The following is a 15650-nucleotide window of genomic DNA, read 5'->3' on the forward strand; positions in this document are numbered from 1 at the left end:
GAATGAGAGAGAGACACAGAGAGTGATAGAACGCAACAGAGAAACACAATAAGATCAAGAGAGAGAGAGAGAGAGACAGAGAGAGAGAGTGAAAGAGAGACAGAATCAAACAGTGAGAGAGAGACAATGAGAGAGACAGACAGAGGGAAAGACAGAATAAGACAGAGAGAGAGAGAATGACAGAGAGAGCAACAGAATGAGTCAGAGAGAGAGACACCCAATGAGAAAGAGACACAGAGAGCGACAGAATGAGAGAGAGAGAGAGAGAATGAGACAGAGAGAGACACACACAATGAGAAAGAGACACAGAGAGCGACAGAATGAAACAGAGAAACACAATAAGACCAAGAGAGAGACAGAATGAGAGGGAGAGAGAGAGAGAGAGAGAGAGAGAGAGAGAGACAGAGAGAGAGGGAGAGAGAGAGAGATAGACTGCGTGAGTATATTAATTTATCACAGCTTACTGAAGGCTGGACTCACATTAACATAGTGTGTGTGTGTATGTGTGTGTGTGTGTGTGTGTGTGTGTGTGTGTGTGTGTGCGCATGTGTTTTAATTGATGACCGCTCTCTGCTGGCCTCTGATATGTCAAGAGTTACTGATAACCCGGACATGGCCATTAGGGAGAGAGAAAGAAAACATACACACACACACACACACACACACACAGTGTATCATCGTGGTGAAGAAAAAAAAAGAATTAGACACCACCCTTTCATTAAACCCTGCCAGCAAGAATTAATAAAATCTACCTCCGGCATCCTGGGAAATGAAAAGAGAGAGATAGAGGGAGCGGTTAATGAGGGACGGAGGAGGAATAAACGAGTGCGAGGCCCCGGGGTGTGTTCACCTGTTTATTAGCCAGAACGCTAACTCTGCGCTGGCCGTAATTGTACTCCGTTCATTTTCTTTCTTGGCTGGCCTTGTTGTGGAACTCACACACTCCAGACGTACTTCAACATAACACACACTCTCTTCCTTCTTTTCCTTTATTTTCCTTTCTTCTTTTCATTCTTTGTCACGTTTCTGACGCTCGAGTCACAGCCGTCACATTTCTGTCATATTTCTTTTCTGCGAGGTTTCTTTATTCGGTTAGAGATAGAGTCGCATTTAATCGCTAGAGATGCAACAGATGTGCGCAGTGCAGTTACAGGTAACGGGAACAGATGTTTCTCCGGAACAGTTGTTGTTTTGGACAGATTTTAATTAACACGCTAACGTCCTGTCCGAAATATCACACCTCACACACCACGTCCCCAAGGAGTTCCTCCAGATTCCTGCTCTTATTAAAAATTTATAACAAATAAATTACCTTAATACATTTAACCATAAAATTAGTATATGAGTTACTGAAGTAGCAAATCATGTTTATTATTTAAACACAAATACACAAATATTCACCCATAAAACTATTAAAAATAATAATCATTTATAACACACACACACACACACACACACAGCTACTCTCTCACTGGTGATGTGTTCCACACAGATCATAAATATAACTCACAGAGGGATTATAAATGTCTCCTCATCTCTTTATCTCCGTCTGGAGCTTTTCCTTTTTTACTCCTCTTTTCCCCCTTATTATGGCTTACAGCTGACTTTTCCTCCATGTCAGAATTTAACTGCCTTATTGTCTAAATAAATAAATAAACAAAATAAACACATTTATCTATGGGAACTTTGACATATTTACAATGCAATCTTATTCCACTTGACAACCAAATGGAGTTTGTACACACAAAGTATAGTGTTGTGTAGAGTAGAGTAGTGTAGTGTAGTAATAGTATAGTGCAGTATAGTGTAGTTTAGCATAGTATAGTACATTATAGTACAGTACAGCATCCCATGAACTAGTATAGTGTGCAGTCTAGTATTAGTATTACATGATAAAGTATAGTGGAGTATAGTATAGTACAGTGAGGCACTGAACACCTGTACTGTACACTGAACAAGTACAGTATAGTGTTGTGCAGTCTAGTGTAGTTTAGCATAGTATAGTACATTAAGTATATTGAGGTATAGTATGAATAAGTATAGCACAGTATAGTATAGTGTTGTGTAGAGTAGAGTAGTGTAGTGTAGTAATCGTATAGTGCAGTATAGTGTAGTTTAGCATAGTATAGTACATTATAGTACAGTACAGCATCCCATGAACTAGTATAGTGTGCAGTCTAGTATTAGTATTACATGATAAAGTATAGTGGAGTATAGTATAGTACAGTGAGGCACTGAACACCTGTACTGTACACTGAACAAGTACAGTATAGTGTTGTGCAGTCTAGTGTAGTTTAGCATAGTATAGTACATTAAGTATATTGAGGTATAGTATGAATAAGTATAGCACAGTATAGTATAGTGTTGTGTAGAGTAGAGTAGTGTAGTGTAGTAATCGTATAGTGCAGTATAGTGTAGTTTAGCATAGTATAGTACATTATAGTACAGTATGCTTAAGTATAGTGAGGTATAGTATGAATAAGTATAGCACAGTACAGTATAGTGTTGTGCAGTATAGTGTAGTTTAGCATAGTATAGGACATTACAGTATATATAGTATAGTGAGGTATAGTATGAATAAGTATAGCACAGTACAGTATAGTGTTGTGCAGTATAGTGTAGTTTAGCATAGTATAGGACATTACAGTATATATAGTATAGTGAGGTATAGTATGAATAAGTATAGCACAGTACAGTATAGTGTTGTGCAGTATAGTGTAGTTTAGCACAGTATAGGACATTACAGTATATATAGTATAGTGAGGTATAGTATGAATAAGTATAGCACAGTACAGTATAGTGTTGTGCAGTATAGTGTAGTTTAGCATAGTATAGTACATTATAGTACAGTATGCTTAAGTATAGTGAGGTATAGTATGAATAAGTATAGCACAGTACAGTATAGTGTTGTGCAGTATAGTGTAGTTTAGCACAGTATAGGACATTACAGTATATATAGTATAGTGAGGTATAGTATGAATAAGTATAGCACAGTACAGTATAGTGTTGTGCAGTATAGTGTAGTTTAGCACAGTATAGGACATTACAGTATATATAGTATAGTGAGGTATAGTATGAATAAGTATAGCACAGTACAGTATAGTGTTGTGCAGTATAGTGTAGTTTAGCACAGTATAGGACATTACAGTATATATAGTATAGTGAGGTATAGTATGAATAAGTATAGCACAGTACAGTATAACAAATTATAATCTGTTTATGTGGAGCATTCGCATTAATATACTCCCTTATTAATGGAAAATGATTACAATAAAATTACATTACTCCAAATTCTACCCAGAAGGAAACAAGCTCCATTTCTTATTATTCAGAGTGAAGTGTGTTATTCACTATGGGTTCATCTCTCTCTCACACACACACACACACACACACACACTCAGTCCTGTATACAATGACGCTGTGTCATCCACTACCGTTTATCCCCAAACAACAAATTCTACTTAACCCCTACTAAGAAATGCTTGAGGCTGTGTGTGTGTGTGTGTGTGTGTGTGTGTGTGTGTGTGTGTGTTTCCAGAGCTAAGCACACTGGTACATGTCAGGAGGGAAATCATGTGAAAATGTAACATTGGACTTGACAGCACAGATTACAGTCAGGGTAAAGGTGGAATATGCAGGAGGTTTAGCTGTGTGTGTGTGTGTGTGTGTGTGTGTGTGTGTGTGAGTGAGTGTGAGTGAGTGAGAGAAAGATTGATAGATGGATCTGTAGTACAGTGAAACAGCAGAAGAGAGAACAATAGCTATGAACATGATAATAGAGATGTGACAGAGGAAAGTGATATCAGGAAGGAAGAGGATGATGGATGAATGTAATGACTGACAGACTGATGAAGAGACAAAAAGATATTAGAAAGAGAGAAAATGAGGATAGCAATGGATGGATGGATGGATGGATGGATGGATGGGTGGTTGGTTGAATGGATGGATGGATGAGTGGTTGGATAGATGGATGGATAGATGGATGGTTGGATGGTTGGGTGGATGAACAGATGAGTGGCTAGATGGATTAAAGTGATATTAGGATGGAAGAGGATAAGATGACAGATGTATGACAGATGTATGAAGAGAGTAATGCAAAGCAAGAGAGATGTATATGGAGATGAAAGGATGGCTGGATAGATGGCTGGATGAATAGATGGATGAAAAATATCAATATGAGAAAAAGCGAGAGTCAGGATATGGATGGATATGGAAGATGGAAGAGTGCAAACAGAATATAAAACAGTGAATATGAAGATGATAGATATTACAATAGAAAGAAAGCCTGATTGATGGATAGACAGATGGATAAATATCTGATACTGGACAGGTAGATGGATAAATGGAAAGATGGAGGAATGGTTATACAGATAAATGAACAGGCAGATGGATGAACAAATGGACAGACTGATGTATGGATAGACAAATGGATGACCTAATAAAGATAAACAGATAAACAAGATAAATCTTTAGACAAGACAATCGTAAAAACAAGATAAACAAGATAAAAAAGATGGGTGGCTGGATGATTAGATGTATGGGAAGATGGAGGGATAGGTACACAGACAGATGTATTAGTAAATGGAAGGATCACTAGGTGAGCTGATAGACTGATGGATAGGTAGGTGGGTGGATGGACAGATGAAATGATGGAGGTATAGATATACAGACAGATGAATGGATAAATGGGCAAAATAATCTGATAGATGAATGGACATTTGGATGGACGGATGAATGAATGGATGTGTGGACTGGTGGACTCATGGACAGATGGATGGATGGATGGATGGACAGAAGGATGAATGGATGCATGGATGGATGGAAAGACCACTATGTGGGCTGATGGATGGACGAATGCACATGCAGATGGATGTATAAAAGGATGGATGGACAGATGTAGGATTGGATGGATGGATGGATGGAAGGATGGAAGGATGGAAGGAAAGGTAGAAAGACACATGGCAGAAGATCAGGAGAGAGGTGATGGAAAGAGATAAAAATGGAAAGAGGCAAAGTGAAAAAAAGATGGAGAGATTGGTGAGTGCACAGCTGACACTGTTTCTGCTCTTGCAGTGATTCAGAACTCTGCTATCTACACACACACACACACACACACACACACCACACACACACACCACACACACACAGCAGCTTGAAACCATCAGACTTTCCACTTTTATAAGTGTTTGCGTGCGTGTGTGTGTGTGATGTGGAGCCAGAACACGGCAGTAACAGGAGACAGGCATGCAGCTCTACACAATAAAGAGACACTCTCCATCATCTGAGTGGGGGAGAGAGAGAGAGAGAGAGAGAGAGAGAGAGAAATGGGTGGGGAACTGCATAATGTGATCAAAGGAGAGAAAAAGTTGTGATCTTTAGTTTTTTCCCCACAAACACGGTCATCAGGACGACCGTTTCTTCTCCTGCCAACGATGTCCACACGGCTGAGTTCCAGAGCAGCAGCTGTGACCTATATTCCCTTGGCCACGCCCCTTTTCAGTAAATTGCTTTTGTGTTAATGGCTGCTAGACGTGGTGACATCATCATGGCCAGCTCAACCGCACAAACACTGACTGGTCAAGTATGTGACACTAATTATATTTACACAATTACAATAAGGTCCTTTTCTCACACTCCAAGACTTGTGAACATTTGGTGAAGTGAGAACGGCGTTTTCGATCCTGAGAGCGGTCCAGAGAACCGGCGGTGCGAGTCCGCATCATGTCTGGAAACGATCCGCCCTCTGCGCTGCACACCGAGTAACGTGGAAATGGATGAATGGAACGAAATGTCAACCATTTTGCAAACCTGTGTGCACAAAAGCGGCGCATGGAATTGCGCAATCAATCCACGTTTCTACGAGAAAGCAAACCTGTAATAATTAAATAGCCCCGCCCCCAAACAAGCCCAGAATCAGTCCTGGTTGCAGACTCGAATATTCAGGTCATGTGTAAAAACAGCCTTAATCTGATTTCAGCGATAATACCATCATTTACATGCACTTCAGTTATCTGATAATGGGGCAAGTCCCGGTCTACACGAGTCAGTGATCAGATTCCTTTCGGTAGCAACTTGCTTTGCGGATGTTCCGCAACATTAAATGTAACTATAAATGGATAAAATGTATATGTCATTCTTTAATAAATAGAAACTTTAATAATTGGCAATGCTGCAATATAAGAGGAATAAAACACGTCAGGATGTACTATTATAGAAAAACTTGACACCACCCCATCCTTGATTAGTTTCCTATAACAGCATGACAGAGGTCTTTACTTCCTTATTTCAACCTAACTATGTTGCTCTTCTACCTGTTTTCATTTCTAACATGATGCTTGTCCATCAAATAAGCCACGCCCCTAGCTAAAAGTGACACCAAGGAGATACGCTTACTTCAATTTAAACACAAACAATATCAATATATAAGATAACGTTTTAAATAATGTTGTTCTTAAATGTCTGAATATGTTCACTGGGGCTGCTGTGTAAAGCGGGAGTGGAGGAGGAGGAGGAGGAGGAGGAAGAGGAGGAAGAGGAGGAGGAGGAAGAGGAGGAAGAGGAGGAGGGAGGGATTGTGTTTGGATGTGGGAAAGAAAAGTTTCAGAAAGTGATAGCACACATTTCCTCATGAGATGACCTAATTACAGACAGGCTTCGTTCCCACGGACACACAGACACACACACACACATAAACACACACACACGCTAACTGCTAAATTTACACACTGAAATGGATAAACAAACACTTGGTACATCGTACATCGTAGCTGTGCGGCTCATCAGCGTGGGAACTTCACCCAACGTTAATTAGACTAAATGAAGTGTGTTAGTGTTCCTCTAACCACACTCACTAAACTTATTATTCTAACATTAGAACGTGATTAAAATGCAATGTGCTGTTTGTCAGACCTGTACAAATTAAAGCAGATTTGTTGTATCCTGTGTCGTATCCAAATCTTCTTTAGAGGATTTTTGTTCACCATTTTAACAGACACTGTGGTACACTAACAATCAGTGATCCTACATTTCACCATTATTATTAGTACTTAATTCAGTTGCTGTTGTTGATCATGTGCTAGGAGAAAGGAACTGGGGGATGTGGGTGGAGCTACAAATAGTGCTGTCCACTGATTGGTCAAACGCAATCACAGAAATGTCACTCAAGTCAAACAATTGGCATTTCAAAAGAAAAGAAAAAATACTTCCAAGGGAAGCTGGTGTAAATGTGCTAGCAGGGCTAAGCCCCGCCCATCTGTCTTTCAAATATGAAAAGACATCAGTATAAGTTTTTGGATTATTTGCTGTTAATTAATGTCTTAAACCAGATTAATGTGGATCTTTGTGGAACCAAGCACAACTTTAAGAAGACCAAGGCTGGGGCTAATTTCTTTCTAGCCCAGACTGTAGATTCATGCAGCCTATCAATGACAGGCATATCACATGATTATACATGTGATTACACAAAGTGACACGCCCACTAGATTTCATCTCCTGCTATTTTTTACAAAACACATCATCAGCAGTGACTGAGTGGCGCATGTGAAATACAGCTGGGGAAGTGGCGGCTCGTCCTGTATCAGGGCTGGAACTTTTGCTGAAACCTGGCAACCCTGGTTAATGATATTAGATCTTCAGGAAACACACGTGCCGAATGGGACACAGTCAAACAAAAGTAATGTCTAAAAACATTAAAAATATTAATCTTTCTAAAGTCCTCATTCCCAGCAGCATACGTTTTCATTTCCAGTAAAACACTAGCTGCATAGAGTCAGTATCGCACCTAGTGGTCAAAAATAGGAACTACAACAAGCAGTAACAGAGGTTCACTGGAGTAGGAATCCCTCTTCCTTACGCTCAAGGGAGGTTTAAAAAGTTTAAAAATACTCTGAGGCTGCCAAGATCTTGTTCTATAGCAAATAATCATAAATAAAATCGAATGCATTTCTGCAAACAAAGGCAAAGTGTAAGTGCAGACAGTGTGTCTATGATGTGCACAGTTTCTTACCATTTCTTACAATTACAATATCTTACAATTTCTATTGTAAGATATATGGCCAAGAGAGATTATGGAGTGGATAATGTCTGTATATCAGAAATGTGTGCACACCACGGTGACCTTGTTTCACACACAATGGCTGAGAGAGTAGAATTATGTGTCTCGCTTTTCTAATTCTCATATTTTTTGGCAAGTTTCAGGTTGTTTGTGGGATTTTTGAGATGCAGCTGGGCTGGAACTTTTGCTGAAACCTGGCAACCCTGGTTAATGATATTAGATCTTCAGGAAACACACGTGCCGAATGGGACACAGTCGAACAAAAGTAATGTCTAAAAACATTAAAAATAAGCTGCTGGATGACTTTATTTTGTCAAATATCTATTACAATCTGTAATTTATTCAAAACATTCACTAGTCAAGTGTGATAGCCGATCGGCTTGATTTTGTCTGAGGCTACGTCATCAGCGTCATCGTGCAACACCAAAATCTACGGTCACGAGCAGCTGTGTGTTAAAGGTGTAATGAGCAAGAATGTTTTTTTGTGCTTTTTGGTTTGAATGAAAGTCTTTCGGAGGAACATTCACGAGGAACATTCACAATAAGCACTAGTGACGCACTTTTCTCCATTTTTTTTTGATATCTCTGACTATTAGCTGATATTTGATCCGTTATCGACATTCACACTAAACAACTCTCCAAAACTTCTGACACCATGCAGATGAGATGTTGATGTGCTTTAAGACAAGTTGTGTCTATTGTGTTTAATCCCTGATTTGTGTTGTGTCGATCAACATCACATGCATTTGATCGTGTAATATGTCATAACACAAGACCATTGTAGAGAGAGTGTTCACTGTGATGCTCGCTCGACCATTCAAGTCTCAGTACGAGTCAAAAATGAATTAGACCTTGATGCTCCACTGTTGGGAAATGATGTCATCACCTCACAACCTCCAGAGAAGTGTGTGTGTGTGGGTGTGTGTGTGTCACGTCTCATCTTGACATGTTCAGCCGTGTAAAGCCTGTCCCAGCTGATGGTGTGATGGGGAAATGTGTCTCACAGCGCGCCACTCAATCTCAGCTCTGTGTGTGTGTGTGTGTGCGTGTGTGAGAAAGAGAGAGAGAGAGAGAGAGAAAGAGAGAGAGAGAGAGAGCATTTGTTGGCTCTGCAGGCCCCTGAGGTCAGGAAAAGTGTAAGTCGAGGTTGGAGAGCCACTTTTCTCTTCCCTGTAGCTTTCCAAAAATGTGTGTGTGTGTGTGTGTGTGTGTGTGTGTGAAAATAAGTGTGTGTGAATGAGTGTTTGTAAGAAAGAGACAGACTGTGTGACTGTATGTGAAATACTGAGCAACAGTCTACATATGATCTTTACAGAATGGTGGCTTCCAAAATTCTTTCTCTCTCTCTCTCACTCTCTCTCTTTCTATCTCTCTGTCTCTCTCTATCTATCCTTCCTGCCATCTCTCTCCATCTGTCTTCTCAATCCATACTCCTCACATTTCTCTCTCTGTCTCTTCCTTTTTTCTGTCTGTCTCTTGCTATCCTTCCTGCCGTCTCTCTCCATCTGTCTTCTTTCATTTCTCTCTCTCTGTGTCTGTTTCTCTATCTTGTCTTTCCCTTTCTCTCATTCACTCTTTTTCACTCTTTCCAGATTCCTTTTCTCTTTCTCTCTTTACCTCTCCCATTTTTTTTTTCTCCAACCCTCACTCGCACTTTCTATCTCTCTCTTTCCACCTCTTCATCACCTCATCTCTTTCTCGCTCTCTTTCTCTTTGTCTCTCTGGTGTAATGATGTCATGTCATGTGATGATCAAAAGAAGAAACAGAAGTTTAAAAATGTTATATTACTCAGCTCTTCTGTTCAGTCTCACCACATGGAAGCTTTGCCTAATATGGTGACAGGTCTGATGTAAAAAGATCAGATTAAATAGTAAAGGAATAAATGGAAATGTACATATAAAGGACGAGGCGCTTTAAAGTGGTGAACAGGTTGTGACCCCACGGCTGACGGCATGTCCGAGCAAAAAAACCCAAAACACAACAAGCCACACAGCGTCAAAGACGTTCTCTGAAGACTGTGTCTGGACCATTCTGGAGGTATTTAAAAACACAGAGACTTCATTCATTCACGCTCATTGTTAAATGGAAGATATTACGACCCCCCGAGACTCTTCTGAGAGCATATGGAGATGTGGAACGTCTGTGAAACGAGTTACTTACATATTTTACATATTTATATATTTCTATGAGTCATTTATATTAAAGCAGCTGTAAACAGTTGTTCCTTCACCAGCCTCTCTTTTTTCTCTCTCTTGAAGTACACACATTTTTGTCCGCCGTACAAATCCTTGTGAATGAGCTGTTACCATAGAAACGGTAACACATTAGAGCTACTGTCAGAGCTGCTGTTCTAGAAAAATAATCAACACCTTCTGACCAATCAGAATCCAGACAGAAGCCATGTAAGAGGAACACGACTGCTTCTTCGATTCCTGGACAAAAGGCACCTAAAGGACGATTTCATCAAGGAGATAAAAAAGATAAGATGCTCCAGCTTAAATGCGAGGTATTACATCTGGAGGAATCCACTCGAATCCATTCCTAAGATGAAGCTTGCTGGTGGTAGCATGATGCTCTGGAAAAGTTTTTCAGCCGCTTTCACAATGACAAAGACATCTTTGAGGAAAACCTGAGCACTCAGGAACTAGAGCAAAGGTTCTTAACAATCCAAAACACAGCCAAGAAGTGACCTCAGAATCCACGAATGTCCTTGAGCCTAGACGTGAACATCTCAATGCTCCTCATCAAGAACCTGACACAACTTCAAAGAGATTCTCCAGAGAGGAACGAGAGAAGATCCATAAATCCAGATGTGCTGAGCCTCGTGGCAACAAACCAAAGAGGACTTTACAAAACACTCTAAAGCATATTTATTTTTTTTATTACAGAGTATTTTTGCAGATTGTAACTGAACAACAAAGCGAGGAAAACGTAAAGGAGTTGGCCATGAGTTGTTATCTTCGCAGTGTGTTTGAGACGAAGACGTGAGGCGACAGTGAGGCAGCGTGAGGCGACGGTGAGGCAGCGTGAGGTGACGGCGAGGCAGCGTGAGGTGACGGCGAGGCAGCGTGAGGTGACGGCGAGGCAGCGTGAGGCGACGGTGAGGCAGCGTGAGGCGACGGTGAGGCGATCATCAGCCCACCTCGGTCGGCGCTAGTTCTTCGACGTCAGCTTGGCGTATCGGAGAACTAACACATTCTTAATTCCCATCACTGAAGTTAAAAGCTCAGATGCATAACTCTGAGTATGTGTGTGTGTGTATGTGTGTGTGTGTGTGTGTGTGTGTGTGTGGCTTTGTACTGGAATGAACGGAGGCAGAAAGTCTGGCAGCGTCTCTCTGATTGATACAACAACATTACTGTAACTACAGCGGGGTCCAAAAGTCTGAGTCCACTACCAGGAACTGGTTTTTATTATTTTATCAAACACAGATCAGATTTTCACTCCACTGATCTTCATCACTTCAACATTGCAACATCCTCCTCACACACACCGTCACATTTATTCATCAGAACTGCCATGGCGTTTTCATGGTTTCATGGTGTATCTCCTTCAAACACTAACATGGCACACAGAGAGAGTTAGTTAGAGTTAGTGGCCTCTGACTGACTAACACCTGATCTTTTCTTCTGGATCAGATGACATAGTTGCCAGATCCCTTAAAATTCCCCGTCTTATTCTTGGTTGGTGTTGCACCAACATCATTACACAACTTTTAATGCATTCTGCCCATCACACGGTATTTTATCAGATTACTGAGGAATGATCCTGAAGTAACGACGAAAATCACACCACTGTTTACAGAAAAAAATTTTTTTTTCAAGATTAGCGGCTAGCACTTACTTAAGTAAGTCGGGATGTTGTGTTAGACAATTAATAAAACAAGCATCCTGCGCAGCTGCATCACTACCCGGTTTGGAAATTGCGTCGTCTTGGATCACAAGACCCTGTAGCGGATAGTGAGGACAGCTGAGAAGATCATCAGGGTTTCAGGGATCATGAGAAGATCAAACATCTCCTTACGAAAATCTTCACCATATAAATGATTACACACGTTTTTTAATTTGTACGAGTCCCTGTGAACGAGCAGTTGCTATAGAAACCATAATGCATTAGGACAAGCGCGTTAATATAAATCTGTACTACTGTCAGAGCTGCTGTTATAAAAAATGTATCTGACCAATCAGAATCCAGAATTCAACAGTATAATGTTAATTTCAACTACAGAATTCAGAGTTGAGACAACACAAATATGAAGGTTTGACGAAATGTTCATGAATGCTCTTTTCCCGTGAACAGAATTAGGGCAATTTATGGTCTTGGATACACAATTTATGGACACGTCTAATTCTGGCTAAAATAAAGAGCTCAGAAGGCAGCAGTGTTTCTCTAACAAAGGCTGCCTAAAAATACAGGCTACCTAGGGAGCTTTGTTCTGATTGAACGCGGTAATTATCTCAGTTTGTACACTCCTTTATGTCATCCCTATGGTGTTCTGTCAATAACACACACTGTACAGAGTCTTACTGATGGAGACTAATGGAGTCACGGTGAAGAAAGACCAGTGGACATTTGGATGTGACTTGGTTGGTCACTGAGACTGTGTGTCTTTTCTGAGGTGCAATTCAGCAGCACCGTGCGATGATTAGAGTAATCAGACAGGTTGATTTATTGGCTTAATGTTGCTATCCGTCTCTCTTGCTCTCCCTCTCTCTCTCTCTCTCTCTCTCTCTCTGTGTTCATCGAGTGGAGGAAGGATGGCGCGTTTAACAAAGCATCTATTGATAAAACACCTTTCCTCCTCCAGCATTCTCTCATCTCGTCTCCTATGACACAATAACGCCATTGTGTCCGTCTCACCGGGAGTTATATCATGTAATAATAATAAATTTAATGTATACACTTTATATAGCGCCAAACACGCCAACTTTAACTGTGTTAACCTCATTTGAGGTTGGCGCCTGGAATAAACCATTTCTGAGCAATGGGGTAGAAATAGATCTGCCTCAACATAGTTTTACACCAATTCACAGACCTCCAGGCTCCAACGCTGGTCATGTGACCCTGACAAGTTTACCTCGGAGCAGAAACGATGAAGAAGTCGAATCTTCAACAATGCAAGTCACCTTGACTTCTTATTACTAGAGAATTTAATAAGCTGCACGATGATGAGAGGAAACAGGAGCAGCAGGAAACGAGAGAACAAAAGCAGGGAGATTCTCGCCGAAATCGAGCTCCGGTGTGTGCAGTCTCCAGCTGTCCAGTGCTGAGAGAGAAGCAATGATCTTTATAATGTGACAAACTTCTCGACTTACGCTCCTTTTCTCTCTCTCACTGACTTGCACTGGCTTTATACCTACATCAATCGGATTTTGAGAAAAGAAGGCAGTTCAATTACACACATTAGACTCTATCAGACTGAAAAGACTGATTATAAAGGAGGAGCAGAGGCAACGGCACGGACCAATAAAACCCCTCTGAATGCAGCCATAACGTACAGATTAGTGTTTATTATCAGATAGAGTTCAGTCAACTCAGCACGCCTGACTCGCACACTGTTTAGCCAGGAGCAAAGAATTATGGGTAAATTATGGGTAAGTGAGACACATTTCCACCCCCCAGAATTTTTCAGGAGCCAAAGAACTTGCTGATGAACCCAGGGCAGATTTCCACCAACAAAACCTTCCCAGGACTTATAAAACTGTCTAGGACAAGTTCAGGCACATTTAGATCACCAGAACCTTTCAGGAACCCAACAATTTTTCTAGGAACCTATAATTATTGGCAGAGTTGCACCACCAGAACAAGAGTCCAAGAACTTATCTAGGAAGCCAGGAGCTTTAGGCACATTTCAACCACCAGAACTTTTTTAAAGCATTTGTCTAGGAACCCAGGACCTACAGAAACATTTGAACTCCAGAACATTTCAGGAACCCACAAACTTGTCTGGGAACCCACAACTAAAAACACAGTTCCACCACTTGCCTAGGAACTTGTCTAAGCACATTTGAAAAACTATCACCTTTCAAGAACCCAAGAACTTTAAGCACATTTCCACCACTGGAACCTTTTAAGAATCCATAAATGTGCCTAAAAACCCTTAACTATAAGTACAGCACCAGAACCATTCAGGAATACATGAACTTGTCTAGCAACCCAGAAACTTCAGTCACACTTGAACCCCCAGAACCTTTCAGGTTATTTCAGAATGTATCGAAGAACCCAGGAACTTCAGGAACACTTCATCCTCCAGAACCTTTCAGGAACTCAATAACATGTCTAGATAACCAGGAATCTTAGGAACATTTCCACCAACAGAAACCCAAGGACTTGCTTTTGTGTGTGTGTGTGTGTGCGTGTTTTTAATAAACCCTAACACCAACCCTACATTTTTGAAGCTTTTGTACCAACCATATGTCCTCAAGCCAAAAGTGTATATGAAGATATATAAAGAGATACACACACACAAACACACACACACACACACAAAGGTTGTCCTCAACTTTCTCTGGGTCAAGTGCAATAATCCATGTGAGAGGAAGTGATGAAAGCTTCCCCTCCCCTTTGTGTCTGTTTACAAATGAAGGAATTATTTAAGAGCGTGATTTCGCTTCATGTATCCGCAGTTTTTAATGTTTGTATTTATGAGTTATAAAACTAAGCAGATGGCAACATTAGGCTAATGCAAAAATAATATCATATGTCATTTCGCTGTATACATCAGCTCCGGGGAATGAAACAAACAGACAAGAAAAAAAAAAAAAACACTACATGTTCTTCTTATAAAGTTATCATTGTGCCGTCTGTGCTAGAATGAAGAGACGGGGGCTGAAACTTAATGTCTTTATCTATATCTGAAGGACGTAGAACCCGCTGGCTACCACGACGTCCATCGTTATAAATGACTTCACGGAAATAAACAAATTGGAAAATGGCTTGTGTAAATATTTACTCCATACCTGGGGGGTTATCTTCTAACTCGGTTTTGTGCAGCGTTAGCTAATATTTAATAGAGTGTAAGCTGTAACTTGGCCACTTATAAGAACGACGAGGCTTAAAGCTAACTTGCACACAGATGGTGCAATCAGTGCACAATTCAGCTCACCAAGCACTTAGGGAAAATACCTGATAAGCAGAATCAGGTGTGAATTGTAGAAAAATAAATGTGTAGTGCAGTGCAATGCAGATACAGATCAGAAGATTCATTCGATGTTCACATTAAACATCAGAATTGGGAAAGATATGGTCGTTGGTGTCAGTTTGAGTATTTTGGAAAATCTCCTGGGATCTTCACACACCTTTAGAGTTTACACAGAATGGTGTGAAAAAAACATCTAGTGATCTGTAGTTCTGTGGACGGAAACGTCTGATGAGAGAGGTCAGAGGAGAACGGCCAAATCTGACACTATTAGCAGAGTTGCACCATCAGAACAGGAGCCCAAGAACATATCTAGGAACCCAGGAGCTTTAGGCACATTTCAACCACCAGAACTTTTTTAAACCCCAAGAAATTGTCTAGGAAGCCAGGAACTATAACCACATTTTCATCTCCAGAACATTTCAAGCACCTAAGAACTTGTCTAGGAACCTGTAACT

The 15650-nt window shown here is 40.6% G+C and overlaps 1 protein-coding gene across 14 annotated transcripts in view; it reads right to left on the reverse strand.

Annotated features, from left to right (window-relative positions):
* The window catches only part of tenm3 (teneurin transmembrane protein 3), a 758992-nt gene that overhangs the window by 297290 nt on the left and 446052 nt on the right, over positions 1-15650 (reverse strand). The gene's annotated exons all lie outside the window — the stretch shown is intronic.

This window comes from Pangasianodon hypophthalmus, chromosome 3 (assembly GCF_027358585.1).
Source record: "Pangasianodon hypophthalmus isolate fPanHyp1 chromosome 3, fPanHyp1.pri, whole genome shotgun sequence".
Lineage (NCBI taxonomy): Eukaryota > Metazoa > Chordata > Actinopteri > Siluriformes > Pangasiidae > Pangasianodon > Pangasianodon hypophthalmus.